We start from the raw sequence: 18,371 nt of genomic DNA on the forward strand, positions 1-18,371 counted from the left end.
AGCAAACACAGAAAAAGGAAAAGAAAATATAGACCAAATAGAGAACTTATAAGAATAACTGTAAATGAGATAAACTTGCTTATTATAAAATAAGATCCTCAAATTGGTATGTAATAAAAGAGTTCAATTATAATCTGTTGACTAAAGACATGTCTAAAACTAATTCACATAGAAATGTATAACAGGAAGATGCAAGCAAAAAGAAAAAAATGAATTATAGTATTAAAAGCAGACTATATGGAATTTAAGCTTGAGAGCATCAAACGAGACTGTGAGACAGACTACCACAGAGCACCAATTAACCTTATGTACCAAAATCAGTGTATAAAACATATGTAAAACTAACACTTAAAAATACAGGGAGAAATTTGTAGAAGCATGCCTATATTGAAGTAATTAAAGAATAAGCAATGATTTAAAAATATTATTAATAAAATAAGTAAATTGTATTTAAAGGGTACATTTTGAACTACATATCCTACAGTGAGTGCTTTTTTCCAGAAAATATGAAACTTTAAAAAATATTATATGTTATGCCACAAGTAAAATCTTGAGTTTTAGAAAACAGAAATAAAAATAAATACAGAAAAAAAATGCAATAGCTTTCCCTATTTACCACAAAGAAGCTTTTAGAAAATACTGTTACAAGATCCTATTCACTAAAACAATCTTCAAATATAAACTTCCTGGGAATAAGTTTCAAAATAAAAGTACAGATGAAGAAAAATCATTTAAATTTACTGAAGAACTTAGGATGAGATTTAAGTACATAAATAAGTATATCTTGTTTGGAGGATAGTATGACCAAATAGTGAGAATGTATCAGTTATTCCCTCAATAACCTATAAATTCAATACAGTGCCAAAAAAATAGGAATGAGATTAAAGGGGAACCTGAATTTATTCTTTGGGAAGAAAATAAGAAAATTGCCAAGAAAATTGTGAAACAAAGAGTAATATACATTCCTATGTTCATTGTAACCTTATTTACAATAGCCAAGATATAGAAGCAACCTAGGTGTTCACTGATAGATGAATAAATAAAGAAGATATAGTGTATATAGATATAATGTAATATTACACAACAATAAAAAAGAATGAAATCTTGCCAATTTGTGACAAAATGGAAGAACCTAGACAGTATTATGCTGAATGAAATAAGTCAGAGAAAGACAAATACCGTATGGTTTCACTTATATGTGGAATCTAAACAAACAAACAAAACAAACAAACAAAATAGACTCATAGAAACAGAGACCAAAGAGATGGTCACCAGAGGGGAGAGGGGTGGGACAATGGATGAAAAAGGTGAAGGGGAATATAATCAATAATATTATGAAAAGTTTGCATATTGACAGATGATTAGTAGAATTAGTGGGGTGATCACAATCACACTGCAAAGTATAAAAATGTCAAATCACTATATTGTACACCTGACACTAATATAACTAATATAATATTTTATGTCAAATATACTTAAAAATTAAAAGAATAATAATTTTAAAAAAGTAATTAGAAAGGTATAATAAGAGTAAAGAACATCTGAGGAAAACTTTAAAAGTATTTCTTCAGTGGCAATCACAGCAAAGGCAACAAAGGTGTATAGAGAAGGAGTGAGTTTTCAAGAAACACCATCTGGAGCAGTGGTTTTATAAGTTCGATCCTGAGACCAGCAGCAATGGCATGACATTGGAACTTGTTAGATATGCACATTCTCAGGTCTCACTCCAGATCTACTGAATTTGAAACTGATGGTGGGACCCAGGAATCTGTGTTTTATGTACCCTTCAGGAAACCACTAATTAGAATAGAATAGAATAGAATAGAATAGAATAGAATAGAATAGAATAGAATAGAAATTATACATGTATTATATATATATATATATATTAGAGCTAGAAATTATTAATTGCACAGTTATGATGCAACAGAATTAAGAAAATAAATATATTCTAGATGACATAATCAAGGAAGTGGAAGAGTAAGGGGGATCTCATATAGGGACACACTAAAAGTCTAGGGAAGAAAAGTTACTTAACACAAGTCTGGTTCTGAGTCTTTATTGTGTTACAACACAACTGGGTCACCTTGGACTAATCCCTCCATGTTTCATTTCACTCAGACTCAGATGTTTTAAATTTCTTGTCTTTGTAATGCTGGAGTGGAACTTGGTGACATGGGGAGTCCTTTCCATCCCAAATTCTTCTGAATCTAGGATAAAATTGTGCATCCATGAAACACAACTGGAGATGTCCAAAATAGACAACTTTATTTTTTCTATAATTTAACTTAGTTTCTATCTCAGTATCTCACCTCTCCTGCTAGCAAAACAAAACAAAACAAAACAAAACAAAAACAAAAACAAAAACAAAAACACAAAACAAAACAAAACAAAACAAAAACAGAACCAGTTAATTCTTGGAAAACACATTTCAGTATAAATCAATTCTAGCTTTCACACTCTGTTCTTCCCTAAGGTGTCATTAAAGTCAAAGACTGTATTTAAAGCACAGTGTGTGGGTAGGATGAGAAAGCATCCAGTCCACATCCTTTATCTGTCCTAATGGCAGCTAGCATCCACTGGGATGTTCTATGCTCTCTGGTCCTTATGAGTGGTGATCTCTCCACACGCATATTTGATGAGATTCCTATGATCCCAACCATCCTTCATCTACACAGTCCATCTCTTCCTTTCTCTGTTATAGCCTATCCTCCTCTTGGTAATGAGACCCCTTTAAATTCACCATCTCTTATTAAGTAAACTTTAGTGTTCTCCTATTCCATTTCGAGACCGCTGAAGTTGTGAGAGGCTCTTTGAGATACTCTCTGCCCTCTGCAGCCCATGAGGTCATCTGTTCTCATTGTACTTTTTTGTGGTGGTTGGTGATACCTGAAAGGCTGTATTTGTTTGGTGGTGTTCAGTTTCTGATCCACGTAGATATTTATATCGATTTTAAACACACATATAATCTTTCTCTCAATTCTCTTCTAGAAGTTCTAGAAATAAAAAAAAATCTTTGAAATTAAAAACACAATAGATAAATTAAATACTAGCCTTGACACAACTGAAGAACTACTAAATTAGAAGATGATACTAAGTAAATCACTTAGAATACAGCATCAAAATTATTTAAAAACAAGGAGAAAATTTACAAAGAATGGAAGACAGATGGGGGTCTAACTTACATCTAATAAGAAATAGACAGGACAGCTGAAAAGTACATTTAAATGAAACATGCTTTATTGGTCAGCAAATGGTAAATGCTTATAAATGTTCATAAATGTTCTGTGTGTAATTTATAAAAGAATGTGTATCTTGCAGTTGCTAGAGACGGTGTCCTGCATATGTCCTCTAGGTCAGGTTTGCAGATAGTGTCATTAAATATTCTACATTCTTATTAACTCTTGACTTGCTTGTTCTAGGTCAGTGAGACGGGTTTGTTTATTTTCCCCTGTGATTAGGAATTTGTTTATTTCTCATTATATTTTTGCCAATGTTTACTTTATCTATTTTTGGTTATCTTATTAGACTCACAGACATTTAAATATCTATCTTTCTGGTAGAGTTGAAATGCTTGTTATAAATTATATATTTTTATCTCTAATAATATTTTTTTTGTATAAAAGAAAGGCCTGATATTAATATAGCTATATCAGTTCTTTTAGTTAGTGGTTTATATGACGTGTGTTTTCCCATTCTTTTTACTTTTAACTTCTCTGTGTCCTTGTTGGATGTGATTTGTTTAAATATTATCTAGCTTTTATCTAGTTTGACGATCTTTGACTTTCAGGTAAACAGTTAGTCTATTTACATTTAATGTGATTACTGATATATTTAAATTTAAAACTACTAACTTACTGCTCAATATCACTAATTATCAGGAAAATGCAAATCAAAACTACAATGAACTATCACTTCATACCTCTTGGAATGGCTTTCATCGAGAAGACAAGAGGTAAGAAGTACTGACAAGGATGTAGAGAAAGGGAACCCTGATACACTGTTGGTGGGAATGTAAATTGGTACAGCCATTATAAAAAACAGTATGGAGGTTCCTTAAAAATTTCAAAATAGAGCTACCATATAATCTAGCAATTCTACTTCTGTATATATACCCAAAGGATATAAAAACAGGATATTAAAGAGATAGATGTATTTCTATATTTATTGCAGTATTATTCACAATAGCCAAAATATGGTAACAACCTCAGTGCCCGTGTATACAAACGCACACACACATACACGCATATACATACATACAAACAATAGAATATTATTTAACCATGAGAAAGAAGGAAGTACTGCATTTGAGACAACATGGATAGACCTTGAGGACATTATTGGAAGTGAGATGAGTCAGATAGAGAAAGACAAATACTGTATTAACTTAAGTGTAAAATATTAAAAAGCCGAAGTCATAAAAACAGAGTAAAGTGGTGGTTACCAGGGGCTGGAGGACTGGGGGAATAAGAGAGACGCTGTTTAAGAGTATAAGTTTACAACTAGTAGATAAAAAATCCTAGAGATATAATGCACAGTATAGTGACTATAGACAACAATATTGTATTATAAATATCAAACTTGCTACGAGATTAGAGCTGAATTATTCTCACCACAAGAAATGAAATGATAATTATGTGACGTGATAGAGGTACTAGCTAACTGCAATGGCAATCGTATTGCAATATATAAAAGTATCAAATCAACACGCATATATTAAACTTACACAATGTTGTGTGTCAAATATATTTAAAAAATTTTTTTAAATAATAAAACTAGCATCTTACCACATACTTTCTATTTGTCTTGTCCTATTTTTTTCACACTTTCTTCATGCCTTCTTTCAGATTAGTTTTTATTGTTTCATTTAATCTTCTTATCTTGGAGATAAAAGTTAGTGGTTATGCTAGAGAACACATCACACATTTGCACTGTATCAATATTTAATATTAATTTACATTTTCACCCTCTTCCTGGAAAAGGCAAAAACCATAGAACCCTTTCATTACTTCTACCCTCTGACTTATATTTCATTGTTGATTCCTCCATTGTTCATTCTATTCGGTCTTGATTCTTCCTATGTTTTAAAATTCACCAATACATTATTGTTTTTAGTTGATATTTATATAAATTTACCCGCATACTTATATACATTTTATCTGTAAAAAGTTTTCCATATTTATATTCAAATATCTACAGACCCAACGTATACATTTCTTTGAGGTAAATGGGTGAAGAACTGTCCTTTGAAATCTTAACGATGTTTCATAATCCTTTGGACTTGCTGCTTAGTCATTATAGGCATTTCCTGAACAAAAATTCAAAAGCCTGGAGTCTGACACATAGTGTAGCAATGGGCCACCAAAGTAGCAATTAAAATGACTCAGAAAATCAAGCATGAAGAATAGCTTCATTTGAAATTGTTTGATTTTGGTTTAACAGCATCCCACCCTCCACTACTTCATATATCCTACTTCAATTTCAAATTAAAATATTTTGAGGGATTTTTAGCACTTCCATGAAATGCCTGGAAACATTCTGAATATGACAAATCCAAAGGAAAGGATTACGTAAATGAGATAAACTGGTCAGTTCATATACTTGAGTGAAATGTAACATTATACAAGGACTCTAAATGCCATAAGCTGCTCAAATTCAACAGAGGGTTAAAAAAGCAGGATTGGTAACAAAGAAGGTATTTGAGGGTGGAAAGTAGTCCATCTGTGAGAGTAGGAAGCTTTTCTGATCTTGGGCAAATTATGTGAGCTGACACCTCTCAGCAATTAATCCTTCTGGAATCCTAGAAATGGGAACACAAGGATAAAGTTTTTTATTTGATAAACCTCAGTAAATAGGATATTTGAGATTTCTCCTTTCACTTGGCATTTGAAGAACTGTGTTAAGTTTTCTTGGCTCAGTGTGTGTCCATCAATGCAGAGCATGTTGCTTCTCCGCCTCCACTCTGACTTGATGTAGTTATTCCCCTCACCTTCTTTATTTCAACCTTAAAATGTGAAAATATGTTGGGGCATGAAGAATCCAAGTGAGTTCTTAAGTCTTTATATCTTGTTAAAGTGATATTTTCACTGTAGAGAGAATCCTTTGGCCATTCCCAAACCTGCTGGCCATTGTGAGGAGAGAAGAGCTTTGTACATTTCAGTATTTATGAATTTCTTTTCCTCCTTGTTTCAGAATAGGTTTTATGACAGTTTAAGTCTACTTTTGGTTTGATCCATCAAGTCCGACAATCTGGCTGCTGCCACAAAATCATTCCTACAGAAAGACATGGTTTTTACCCATGAGAGCCTGTGGACTAAGAGAAAAGTCATAAATGCAAAGGTATTAGCTGTACTCCTTCTCTGTTTCCTTTCATCAATAAACTGCACAAGGACTGAAAAGAACTCAGATCTAATCCAGAAGTAAATACAGCAGTACAAAAGCAAGATATACATTGTTTATTTACTAAAGAAAATAGCAAGTTCTATGTACATCCTCAGACCCTTGTATAACTGAGCTGGGTTCTTCCAAGTAGGAATTTCTCTCCTCTTTGATTTTCTATGGCCTAAGCTTCTTGGGATTGTCAAAGTTAGCAAATGAAGACAGAGGACACTCTCTTATTTTATGGAGCATATTTATACTAAAAAAAATTTGTCATTTATCTGAAATTCAAATTTTACTGGACTTCCTACATTTTATCTAATAACTCTCCCAGAGCTTATTTTGGTAACTTATTCTACTGCTTTCCATTGCTCATTATTTATTGTATGTCATATGTTTACCTTTACAAGACTACAAACTCTTGGGATTACCTCTAGCCCATAAGAGTACCTGATTCAAAGCTGAAGTTGTAATATGACTGAATTAACATAAGTTAAATTTGGTGTGACATGGAATCCACGTCACTCTAGACAACAGGACTGAAGGTGTGAAGAGTATTGGACAGATCATGGGATCTAAAGTTGCCTGTAGGTATCTGATTCCAGAAGTGATGCTGTAAGAACTGCCAGTCATTTTAAGCCAGTAGGAGTAGCAGCATGATTTAGATCAGTGTAGTTTAACAGAAATATAATGTGAGCCTCAAATATAAATTAAAATGTTCTAAAAGCCACATTTAAATAGTGAAAAAGAAAAAAGATGACATGTTTTAATTATGTATTTTATTTAATTCAATTTATCCAAAATATTGTCACTTTGACATGGAGTTAACTTAAAAGTTTTTGATGAAGTAGTTTACTTTTCTTTTTCATACTGAGTCTCCAAAGTCCTGTGTATATTATACATTTATCACATATCTCAATTTGAATGCTAAATTTCCTCAGAAATACTTAATTTGCATTTCACAAAATTAGTAGTTGAAAAGTAAATTCACTGACCCAATTTATATGAAATATGCTTAAGTTTTCCAATAACTGAATTGAGTACAAGTTTTCACATTTAAATTAATTAACAAATTTTTTAAAAAATTAAATTCCTCATTCTCAACTAGCCACATTTCAAGTACTCAATAGCCACAGAGCATGCCTAGATAGACTTTGGAGCATCTTTTAAAATCTTCTTAACCCAACTGAGGAAGGCAAATAAAACCAACCTACAACCAATGGTATTTTCTCAGAACCTAAGATCAAAAGTGCCCGGATTCCCTGCAATTCCTAGTAATTCACCTTGGCTGACACAGCAAATCTCTCCTGAGTCACTTATTTTCCCTGTGACAAAATCAGATGATTTTACTTGAAAGCCATTTAACGAACGCCATTCATGTTGTGTGAGTATCTCAATTTTGCAGGTTGCTTTGTACATGATGTTTTCTTTAGAGAAGCCCATTTGCAAATATTTCTGAAGACCTATTACATCCTCGGCCATCTGAAGCCATCTGAACCAGTCTGAAAATGTGAACGCTAGAGCCTCCCCCACAGTCCAAACAGTTTGTGGACTTTGTCTAAATAGTCTGGTGTGCTAACCACAACTGAGGAATTTATTAGAGCATTAAAGTACTGTAACAAAAATGTTGTCATTCAAAGGCTTGAGGGAGGAGTGTAGTATTATTCCTAAGGTCAGACGCTAGGGCTCTGGCAAGACAGCAGACAGAGTGTCAGGATCCCGGGATCAAAAGGTGACTGAGAGGCGTCTAACTGAAGAGTGCAGCTCTGATATTTGTGGTTTTCTTTCCAGCCGTGGAATTTTGTCCAACCCTTTGAACAGCTCCATGACCAGCTCTGGGGCCCTGCAGGAAGGGAATTGGATTCTTGGAAGTTACAAATAATGGGGGTTGGGTCCTTGTTTGCAAATCTCTGGGACCAGACTCATCATTTTTAATTGTCTTTACCCAGTGCAGGGCATCCTAACCAGTAGCTTGGATCTCCCAGTGAAATACAATTTATGCCTAAGGGTGATGCAGATGCTCATATAATTAAAATAAGAAGAAAAACAAACAAAAAGAGAGAAAAACAAAGTGCACACATGGAAAGTAATATCTGCAAGATGTTAATATAAACGTAAATGTATTTCTTGCCCAAAAAATTTTATGTACTACTTGTGTTTTTGGTCATTTTGTTTTGATGTCTTATGCAAATATTTCTCCTTAAGCACATCCTTACACTGGGTTAGTTTCCCAGAGATGTAGTGTATTTTCACTCTTTATTTTCTGGCATTTAACATTATGCATAGAGATGGCAGGGGAATGTAGAGGAAGAGAAGAGATAAAGTGGCTCGATTCACTCCTTCACACACAGGAAAGATTGATCTTAAAGAAAAAGGAAACATTTGTTTGATCATTTAATCCATTTTAATATGAGTACTTAATATGTATGTGACATGGGGTGGTACAAAAAGATGGAAGATGGTTATCATTTGATAGAAACTACAGCTTCATTAACTTTTATAACCTTAGGCCAATTATTTAAAAATTTCAAAGCTCAGTTTTCTCAATTTTAAAATGGAAATAATAATAAATGGATAAAGGAGAAAACATGTGTAGATTATTCAATAAATGTTATCTATTATAATTATTATTATTAAAGATGAGTCATCACCTCTCATATCTAGTAGACTTTTCTTTGGTTTTGCCAATTTTGCAATGGGTTGTAGTCATTTACATTTGAAAAGGATTGTTCCTTGGTTAGCTCCCATCTTGACCTTTTTAAGGTTAAATTGCCTGAATTTCTTGGCCTAACTCAAAAGCCACTCCTATAGGAAGAATGATAGCTTTCTATGTATACAAAGGAAGAAAGTATATAACCCAGAAAAAAGTTCTTGTTGGAAACTTACCATTTTCATATGAATTATGGATAAATCCAGCTGCAGAATCCTAATATTACCATACAGTGGGATTCCCCTCTCAGAATGTTGTCCAGGTTCTTGTCTCGAACAAAGAATTGAGCAAGACACCAATGTACAGCAGAAAAGAATAGCTTTATTAGAAGCAGTAGTACACTTCCAGACGTGGAAGTGGGCCTGAGCAAAGCCTTCAGGGTTTTTATCCCTATTTGCTGTGGGTGGTTACTTTTCTTAGAGGAGTGGGCTTTCTTGACTGACAGCTAAGATTAACCGGACCCTGTGACTCATCATTTGCTTTCTATGCATGTTCGTTCCCAGAATTCAGTCTGTTATAATATTAATGAACTTCAGAGCATATGCATCATATTGTAATGATGGTAAAATGAGGCTCAGGTGAGTTGAAGATTGTTGGGCCTTCATTGTGCAGGTGTGAATGACAGGGTGAAACTAGTACAGGCTGAAACTAGTACCCAATTATCTGCTTGTTTTGTTATATGAGTTACTTTTAGCCCAAAAATGCCTTCTGGCTTTCTTAATTGTGGGCGGACTAGGGCGGACCGTTTCTAGAATAGGATGACCTCAGTGTCTTTTGAGATGGACCTGAAACCCCTTATCTAACTTTCCTGCCTAACCCTTTTTCTGAGAGCCATTAACTCCTTCTTATTAGTGTGGATGCTGAGAGACAAAAAATCTCTTCTTCTGTATCTGCTTCCTGTTGAGGAAGGTCGTAGTCCCTATCTCTTGGGGTTTCATGGAGCTCTTTCCTTCTCTGCCTTAGTCAGGATAGGGTCTTGGGTTTCCTGCCAAAGTGCTGCCCCAGTCCCTAGACAAGGAAAAAGATATAAACTTGTTACTTGAATCATATATGTATTTACATTTCTACTATTGATTTGCCTATCAAGTGGGCAAAGGAAATCAAGCTTGATTAATATTTTTTTGTAAAAGGAAGAAAAAAATTTGAGTTAACAGTCCCCTCCCTTCTTGGACTCTAAGGGCCCTGTTAGTTTGAAGGGAAAGTATAAAAGCAAAAAAAAAAAAGTAAGATAAATTCTCAATGCAGCAAAAATACTCTAAATAAAATAAGGTCTATTTGAATTTCACAGGGATGAAATAAGCCAAACTCCACAGAGATGCTCAATAAAAAGGCTGATTATCATTTTCCAAATGCTCATCCTTCCAGTTCCAACTTCACATCCAGCTAATGTAGGGAGGAGGTAAGAGAATTAAAATCAAGCCACATTCAGAGATTGAAATATGTTGATCGGCCCTGCAGCCAAGCCTTCAGAACAAAAGAAGATTTCTACTGGGATTGCTAACAGCCCATTCTCCACATCTGTTGAAGGGGAATAGTAACCAAGAGTCATTCCCTATGGCTAAAACCATGGGGAACCTACAGATTTAAGGCTGGGAACTGCCAGCAGGCCTTTCACTCTACATATTCTTACCTTTTCACACTACATACTCTTTCCCTTCCTCACTGAATGTCCATATCAGAGGTCTTTTAAACAATAACTCACAGAAACTAAAGAACGATATATAAACTGAATTCCCTGAACACTCAGTCCCCTGCTCACTCTTTCCAAGTCTCTCTGGGTCCCTCGCACTCTCTACCTCTAAGAGGAGACAACACTCTGTGAAGTGTTAGCCTTTTTCTAGTAAACTTTTCTTTTGACTCCAACTTTGGCATGTGTGTTGAATTCTTTCTACACTCTCCATCAAAGTGTTGCAGAAATGTTGTGAAATCAGGCCGGTGAGAAACCAAGCACCACTCAGAGAGTTGGAGAACTCAGGTTTATTATGCTGGCAGTCCCAGAAGAGCTAGCGCTCTGAAGATCTGGGCCCCGAGCTCAGGGGCAATTTTGCTTTTATATCTGCACTGTTACTGTTAGCATGGGCTGATAGGTTGATTTGTCCACAGACAGTTACAGACCGCAGGAGTTGCTATGGGTTACAGGCCCGGGAGTTGCTATGGGTTACAGGCGCACATGGGAGTGGTATGGGCTACAGGCAGTTACAGAGCATGAGATTTTCAGACAGGAACTTAGGCAATACATACATCTGTTATCTAGACAGAACAATCAAAGGGGAGGGTGAGTCTTCAGTTGATCTCAAGATTATTCTGCCCTTCGGCCTGTTCAGCAAGCATGTCCACAGAAGCAAGACAAAGAGCTGATTACAAGGTTAGCCATCTGAGTGGAAAATTTTTCTTCAAAAAAACCTTCTCTAGGTGCAAGGCTTGGTCCCGCCACCAACTCAGGGAAATTTGCCTGTCCTGCATCACAGTCACTTCGGTGTATTTTCTTATGAATTTTGAAATTATCTGTTTTCAACATATGTAATCATGTCATGTGCAAATAATGATGCCTCTACCCTTTAATTTTCAATATGTAGTCTGTCATCATGGTTTTCTCATCTTAATTAAAGCTCTGCCAACCTTTGCTTATTCCTGATTTTCATTGAAATAGCTTTATATATAATGATTTTTATATTATATATGATGTTGGACTTTGGTAAATAGTTATTGTCAATTTGAACTTAGCATTTTTATTAGGAATGAGACTTGACAAGAATTATCAACATTATTAGTTTTACAAAACCAGCTTTTGATTTTATTTTTAATTTCTAGTGAGTTTTTTTATATAGCATTGATTTTTTCTTTATCCCTATTAATTCTCCTTTCCCCCTTTCCTTTGTTTTATCTTGATTTCTTTCTTATAACAGTTTTATTGAGATATAATTCACAAATCTTACAATTCATTTATTTAAGGTGTCTAATTTAATGATTTTTAATATATTCACAGATGTGTTCAAGTATCACTACAGTCAAATTTAGAACATTTTCAAAGCCTTTAAAAGAAATCCTACAACATTTAGCTATCACCTCCAAACCCCAATATCCCCCTACCCCTAAAGAACCCTTAATCTACTTTCTATCTCTATAGATTTGCTTAGTCTGGACATTTCATATAAATAAAATCATATAATTTGTTGTCTTTTATGACTAGCTTTTTTCACTTTGCATAATTTTTAAGGATTGATTTATGCGTGTATCAGTACTTCATTCCTTTTTATGGTCAAATAAAAAGGAATGACTAATGATGTTGAGCATCTTTTCATATGCTTGTTGACCATTCATATATCTTTTTTGGAAAAATGTACATTTAATTCCTTTGTCAGCTTTTAAAATTGGATTGTCTTTTTCTTATAAAGTTGTAAGAGTTCTTTATATATTCTAGATACAAATTCCTGACTTCAGATACAGTTATGCACCACTAAGCAACAGGGATACATTCTGAAAAATGTGTCATTAGACAATTTTATTGATGTGTGAACATCATAGAGTGCCTTTACGCAACCTTAGATGGTATAGCCTACTATACACCTAATGCTACTAGGCTACAAATCTGTATAGCACATTACTGTATTGAATATCATAGGTAATTGTAACACAATGGCAAGTATTTCTGTGTTCTGAACATAGAAAAAGTACAACAAAATGCGATATAAAAGATAAAGCGTGAGCACGTACATACTCTGGGGAGGGGCACAGAGGGGAGAGAAGGAAAAGAGGGAAGAGGAAAGAAAAGATGGAGAGAGAGAAGAACAAGACTTAGAGAAAGGGGAGATAATGAGAAAGGGAGGCAAGGGAAGTGAGTTTGTGCATATGAGTGTGTGTGCACGTGTGGCGGGCATGTGTGTGGTGTGCAGAAGTGGTTGAGGGCAGGTGGCGGGGGGCTACCAAACGCTGGGCCCAGCTGTGGGCTGGTGGTTGGACAGCATACTGAGCTCCTGTCTATTGAAACCACTTAGAACTAGCAGTAAATTTAACATCTTAGTCAGGTCTAGCCTTTTCTTTCAACATCACAAACACACTTTTATTATAATCTATTATAATCTGATGGGACCACCTTTGTATATGAGATCTTCTTGACCTTATATACATTATAATTCATGGTATGACTGTATATATATTTGCAAATATTCTCTCATTCTGTAGGTCGTCTTTCACTTCCTTGATAATGAACTTTGATGAACAAAAGTGTTCTAATGAAGTCCAATATATCTATGTTTTCTTTCGTTGTTCATGTTTTTGACATTATATCTAAGAATCTATTACCAAATCTGAGGTCATGAAGATTTGCTCCTGTTTTCTTCTAAAAAGTTTATAATTTTAGCTCTAATGTTTAAGTCTTTGAACCATTTTGAGTTAATTTTTGTATATTGTGTGAAAGGTACAAATTCATTATTTTGCATGTGACTCATTCAATTGTCCCAAACCTTCTATTGAAAAAACTATTCTTTCCCTCATTAAATGGTCTTAGCATTTTGTAGAATATCAATTGGCAATGGATGTATGAGTTTATTTCTGGACTCTCAATTATATTTCATTCATTTATATATCTATCCTTATGCCAGTACCACACTGTTTGATTACTGTAGCTTTGTAGAAAGTTTTAAAATCCAAAATATATGAACCTTCCAACTTTGTTTATTTTTTTAAAGATTGTTTTGGCTATTGAGGGTCCCTTGCAATTTCACATAAATTTTAGAATTTATTTTGATTTTTTGTTTTCTCTTTGTGTCATACTAGTTCATTTAATTTCAAATTATTTTTATAAATAATAAAAACTTTATAAAGCTATGACTATTTTAGAATCAGTGAAAATTTACTGATTTTTAGACTTTTTAAATTTCTAATATGTGAATTTAAGTCTATACATTTTTCTAAGTATTGTTTTACCTGCATCCAATGAGTTTTCAAGGCTAATTTTTATTATCATTTTGTTTAAATTTTTTCTAATTTCTGTAGTAATTGCTTTTTAAGAAATGAGTATTTATAAGTAGTTTTCTTAATTTCTAAAATATATGGGTATTATATACCTAGTTATCTTTCGATATTGATTTCTAGTTTGGTTTTTATTGATTTTTAACTTAATCAATACAAATAGTTAGAGAACATGTTCTGTATTAAGTTAATACAGAACATATATTAACATGTGGAAATTGTTGAGGCTTGCTTTATATCCCACACATAGACCAGTCATTGGACATGGGCTGTCTCCAGGGAGGTGTCATAAATTTAGGGTGAGTTATCAGAAGCCAACATTTCTAGTAATTGGGGGAATGAGGGCCTTGGTCTTGAGTAAAGAGCTAGTTGATATATCAAAGTATCTACCACAGTCTTTCACTGTGAATTTTTGTTTGTCTATTTCTCCTTATATTTCTATCAATGTTTTTCATTGATTTTGAGGCTTTGTTATTATGTACATACAAATTTTTAATTCTTCCTTGTGCTTGGTGAATGGGACCTTTTGTCATTTATAACATGTTATTTTTTATTTGTTTCAATATTTACTACATAACACCTTTTTTCTGATATAAATATAGCTCTACCAGTTTTTTTATGTTTAATGGTTTCATGATGTATTTTTATTCATACTTTTTAAGTTGAATTTATTGATTAATAAGGTTACATAAATTTGAGTGTATAATTCAATAATACATCATTTATATATTGCATTGTGTGTTCACCACCCAAAGTCAAATTTCCTTCCATCACCACATATAACCCCCTTTACTGTTATCTATCTCCCCTTCTCCCGCTTCGCTCTGGTAACTACTAAACTGTTGTATGTGTCCATGAGTCTCTATTTGTTTGTTTGGTGCTTTCAGATTTATATCCCACATATAAGTGAAATTATATGGTTCTCAACTTGTTTTGCTTAACACGATAATCTCAAGATCCACCTATATTGTTGCAAATGGCAGTATTTCATCTTTTCTCATGGCCGAGTATTATTTCATTGTATATATGTACCATCCAATCATTCAATCAAAGGACACTTCTATTGTTTCCATGTCTTGGCCACCATGAATAGTGCTCATAGAACATCAGGGTGCATATATTTTTACAGATAAAAGTTTTCAAATTTGGGGGGTAAATACCCAGAATAGGGGTTGCTGGGTCATAAGGTAATTCTATTCTGTTTTTTGAGGAATCTCCATACTATTTTCCATAGTGGCTGTACCAATTTACATTGCCACCAGCAGTGTATGAGGGTTCTTTTTCCCCACAATCTCTCCAACACTTGTTATTACTTATCCTGTTGATGATAGCCATTCTAACAGGTGTGAGGTTGTATCTCATTGTGGTTTTGATTTGCATTTCCTTAATAGCTAGTGAAGTTGAGTATCTTTTCATGTCTGTGCTTTTAACTTCAATTTTTCTGTATCCTTTTAAGTTTATCTTTTTAAAGAAGCATGTAGATTGTGTGCATATCTGTGTGTTTGTGTGTTTTAATCTAATCAGACAGTGTCTTTTAAGGAACATTTAGTCCATTTACATTTAATGTTATTACTAATACATTTAGGTTTGAATCTATCATCTTATTGTTCTTATATTACTTATATTTCTCATCTCATTAATGTCCCCATTTCTCTCCTTTCTAGACACATTTTGATTTATTTATTACACATTTGTTTTTATTAAGTTGTAATTATATACTCTTTCTTATCTGGAGACTATAATTACATTCATAACTTATTAAAGTCTAAAATAAATAGATAATATACCCTCTTCCTACACAGTAAGTTTAGAATTCTTAACTCTATTCAGATTTATTTGCTATTCTTGCCATAAATTTAATTCTTTAAAGTTTACATGTCACAAGATATTATTACTATTGTTTTGCACATTCAATATAAACTTGGATTTACTCACATATATCCTTTGTACACTGCTTTTTGTTTTTTCCTGCACTTTGAGGTTCTATTTGTAATCACAACCTTTTACTTGGAGAATACCTTTTAGTTTTTTTCTTTAGTATGTGCATGTTGGTGATAAATTTTCTCATTTTAGGCTTATTTGAATATATAAGTATATGCTCCGTTATTTTTCACTTTGTAGAAAATTCTAGAAAGGCAGTTATATTCTTTTTAAATTGTGAGATAAAATTTCACTAACTTTTGGCTTCTGTTGTTTAGATCGACAAATCTGCTATCTATGTAATCATTTCTTTTTTAATGATAATATTTTTCTGTGACTGCTTTTGAGATTTTCTCACTGTTTTGTATTTTCAACATCATGATATGTCTGCTATTAAATTTCTTTTAATTTTGATTTTTGTAGTGCATAGAGGGCTTTTCAAATATCTGACTTGTCTCATCAATTTTAGAAAAATCTCACGCATTCTCTCTTTAGATATTACTTCTGCTTCCTTCCCTGTCTTTCTTCTCCTTACATGTCAACAACACATTTGACATTTTTTACTCTATTCTCTACACTATTTTCTGTATTCTTCTTCTCTTTCTTCTTCTTCTTATCCTCCTCCTCCTCCTCCTCCTTCTTTTTTTCCCCATGCGTCATTCTGGCTATTTTCTTCTAACTTCCTGTTCACCAATTTTTGCTGCATCCAATTTATCATTGAACTTATTTATGAGTTCTTAATTTTGATTTTTGTATATTTCAGTTCAAAGATTTCCATTCGTTTTTCTATTATTTTTAGTTCTCTGATAAAATTCTCAATTTTATCTTTTATTTCTTTGGTCATATCAAAAATAGCTATTTTAAAATCTGTATCTGATTACTTTATTATCTGGATCTTTGTATATTGTTCATTGTGTTCTTTTCTTCTGGTTTTTCCAAACTCCTCCTTAAGGTGGACGATGGACTCCATTTTTGTTTTTCTAGAGGGTCAAAGAAGCTTCCAAAAATAATGCTAAGCTCCTCCATTTCTTATTCACCATTTCTAAATAATCAAATGATTTCTAAATGATAAGGTAGTCACTTCTCAATTTCTTCTTATCTTAGCTATTTATTCTATAATTACTTCTTGCCTTTTAATTCTGAAACCTTCACATAGATTTTTTTTTTTTTTTGGTATTCTGTTTGTATTTTCTAGTTATTCTCAGTGTAAAAACTAATGTGAATTTTAGCATTTACCATTAAATTGTTTTGCTTTTTGTGTGCTATATTTTGTCCTTTCTTATTTCTTTTTTTGATTGATTGAGGTTTTTTCCCTTCAGATTTCTCATCTCGATTTTTACTCTATTGGTTTAAAGTTTTACATATTCTTTATTTTCTTTTAGTTATGATCCTTAAAATTTTATTATACACATTTAGCTTAACAAAGTCTAAAATTAAACAATATTTTAATATTCTATCAAAAACACAAAGAATGAAATAATTTTAATTTGATTATCCCTTCCCAACATGCATGTTATTTTTTGTTCAGTAGTTTATTTCTCTTCTTTTTTAAGTCCTCAAATGTACTATTAAAATATTATTATTTCTCTAAACATAATTACTTGGATTAAATTTTTACTCTGTTATCTGCCTATCATTTCTTTGTGCACCTCGATAAATTTCTATTATCATTTTCTTTCTCTTGAAGTATAACCTCCTATAAGTTTCTTAAGTACAAATCTTTTGGTTATAAACTCTGTTTTTCTCCATAAGTATATTTACCCTTATTATTGAAGGTAAGTTTTTTTGGCAACCAATTCTAGGTTGATAGTTTCATTAATATATGTTGGCATTTGTTTATTTCACCTAATTTTGGAAAATACTTTGCGTTTCTTGGATTTCTGGATTTATGTTTTTTATCATTTCAAAAGAATTCACAGCTATTTTCTCTTCAAATAATGTTTGCCCTTCATTCTCTAATTCCTTCTTTTGGGTTCCCATAAGATGTATTCTAGAAATTTAAAAAAAAAGTTAAAATTAAAAAAATTCAAAGTTTGATTACACAAGTAGATAAAAAAAAAACAAAAAAAAAAGAATGTGTGAAGTAAAAAAATAAAATGTACAAAGAATTGCATAGATTTTGTAGAACAGAGAAATGGGAAAATGAAAAATATGTAATAGATGTTAAGTAATGTGAATGACAGAATTAGAAAACTAATGCACTTGTTAAAGTAGGTTTGTAAGAGAGTGAAAAACCAAGAAACCAACTCCAACACAGCCATACCCCTTTCAGTGTGACATGACACAGCAGAGCAATGTTACATTCCATTTTTCCACATGACTTAATATATTATTTTCTGACTTATTCCTCCTTAAGCATTTGTAGAACTCAAGTGTACACTAGGAAATTTTA

The sequence above is a fragment of the Pteropus medius genome, unplaced genomic scaffold, assembly GCF_902729225.1.
Source record: "Pteropus medius unplaced genomic scaffold, Ma_sr-lr_union100, whole genome shotgun sequence".
Lineage (NCBI taxonomy): Eukaryota > Metazoa > Chordata > Mammalia > Chiroptera > Pteropodidae > Pteropus > Pteropus medius.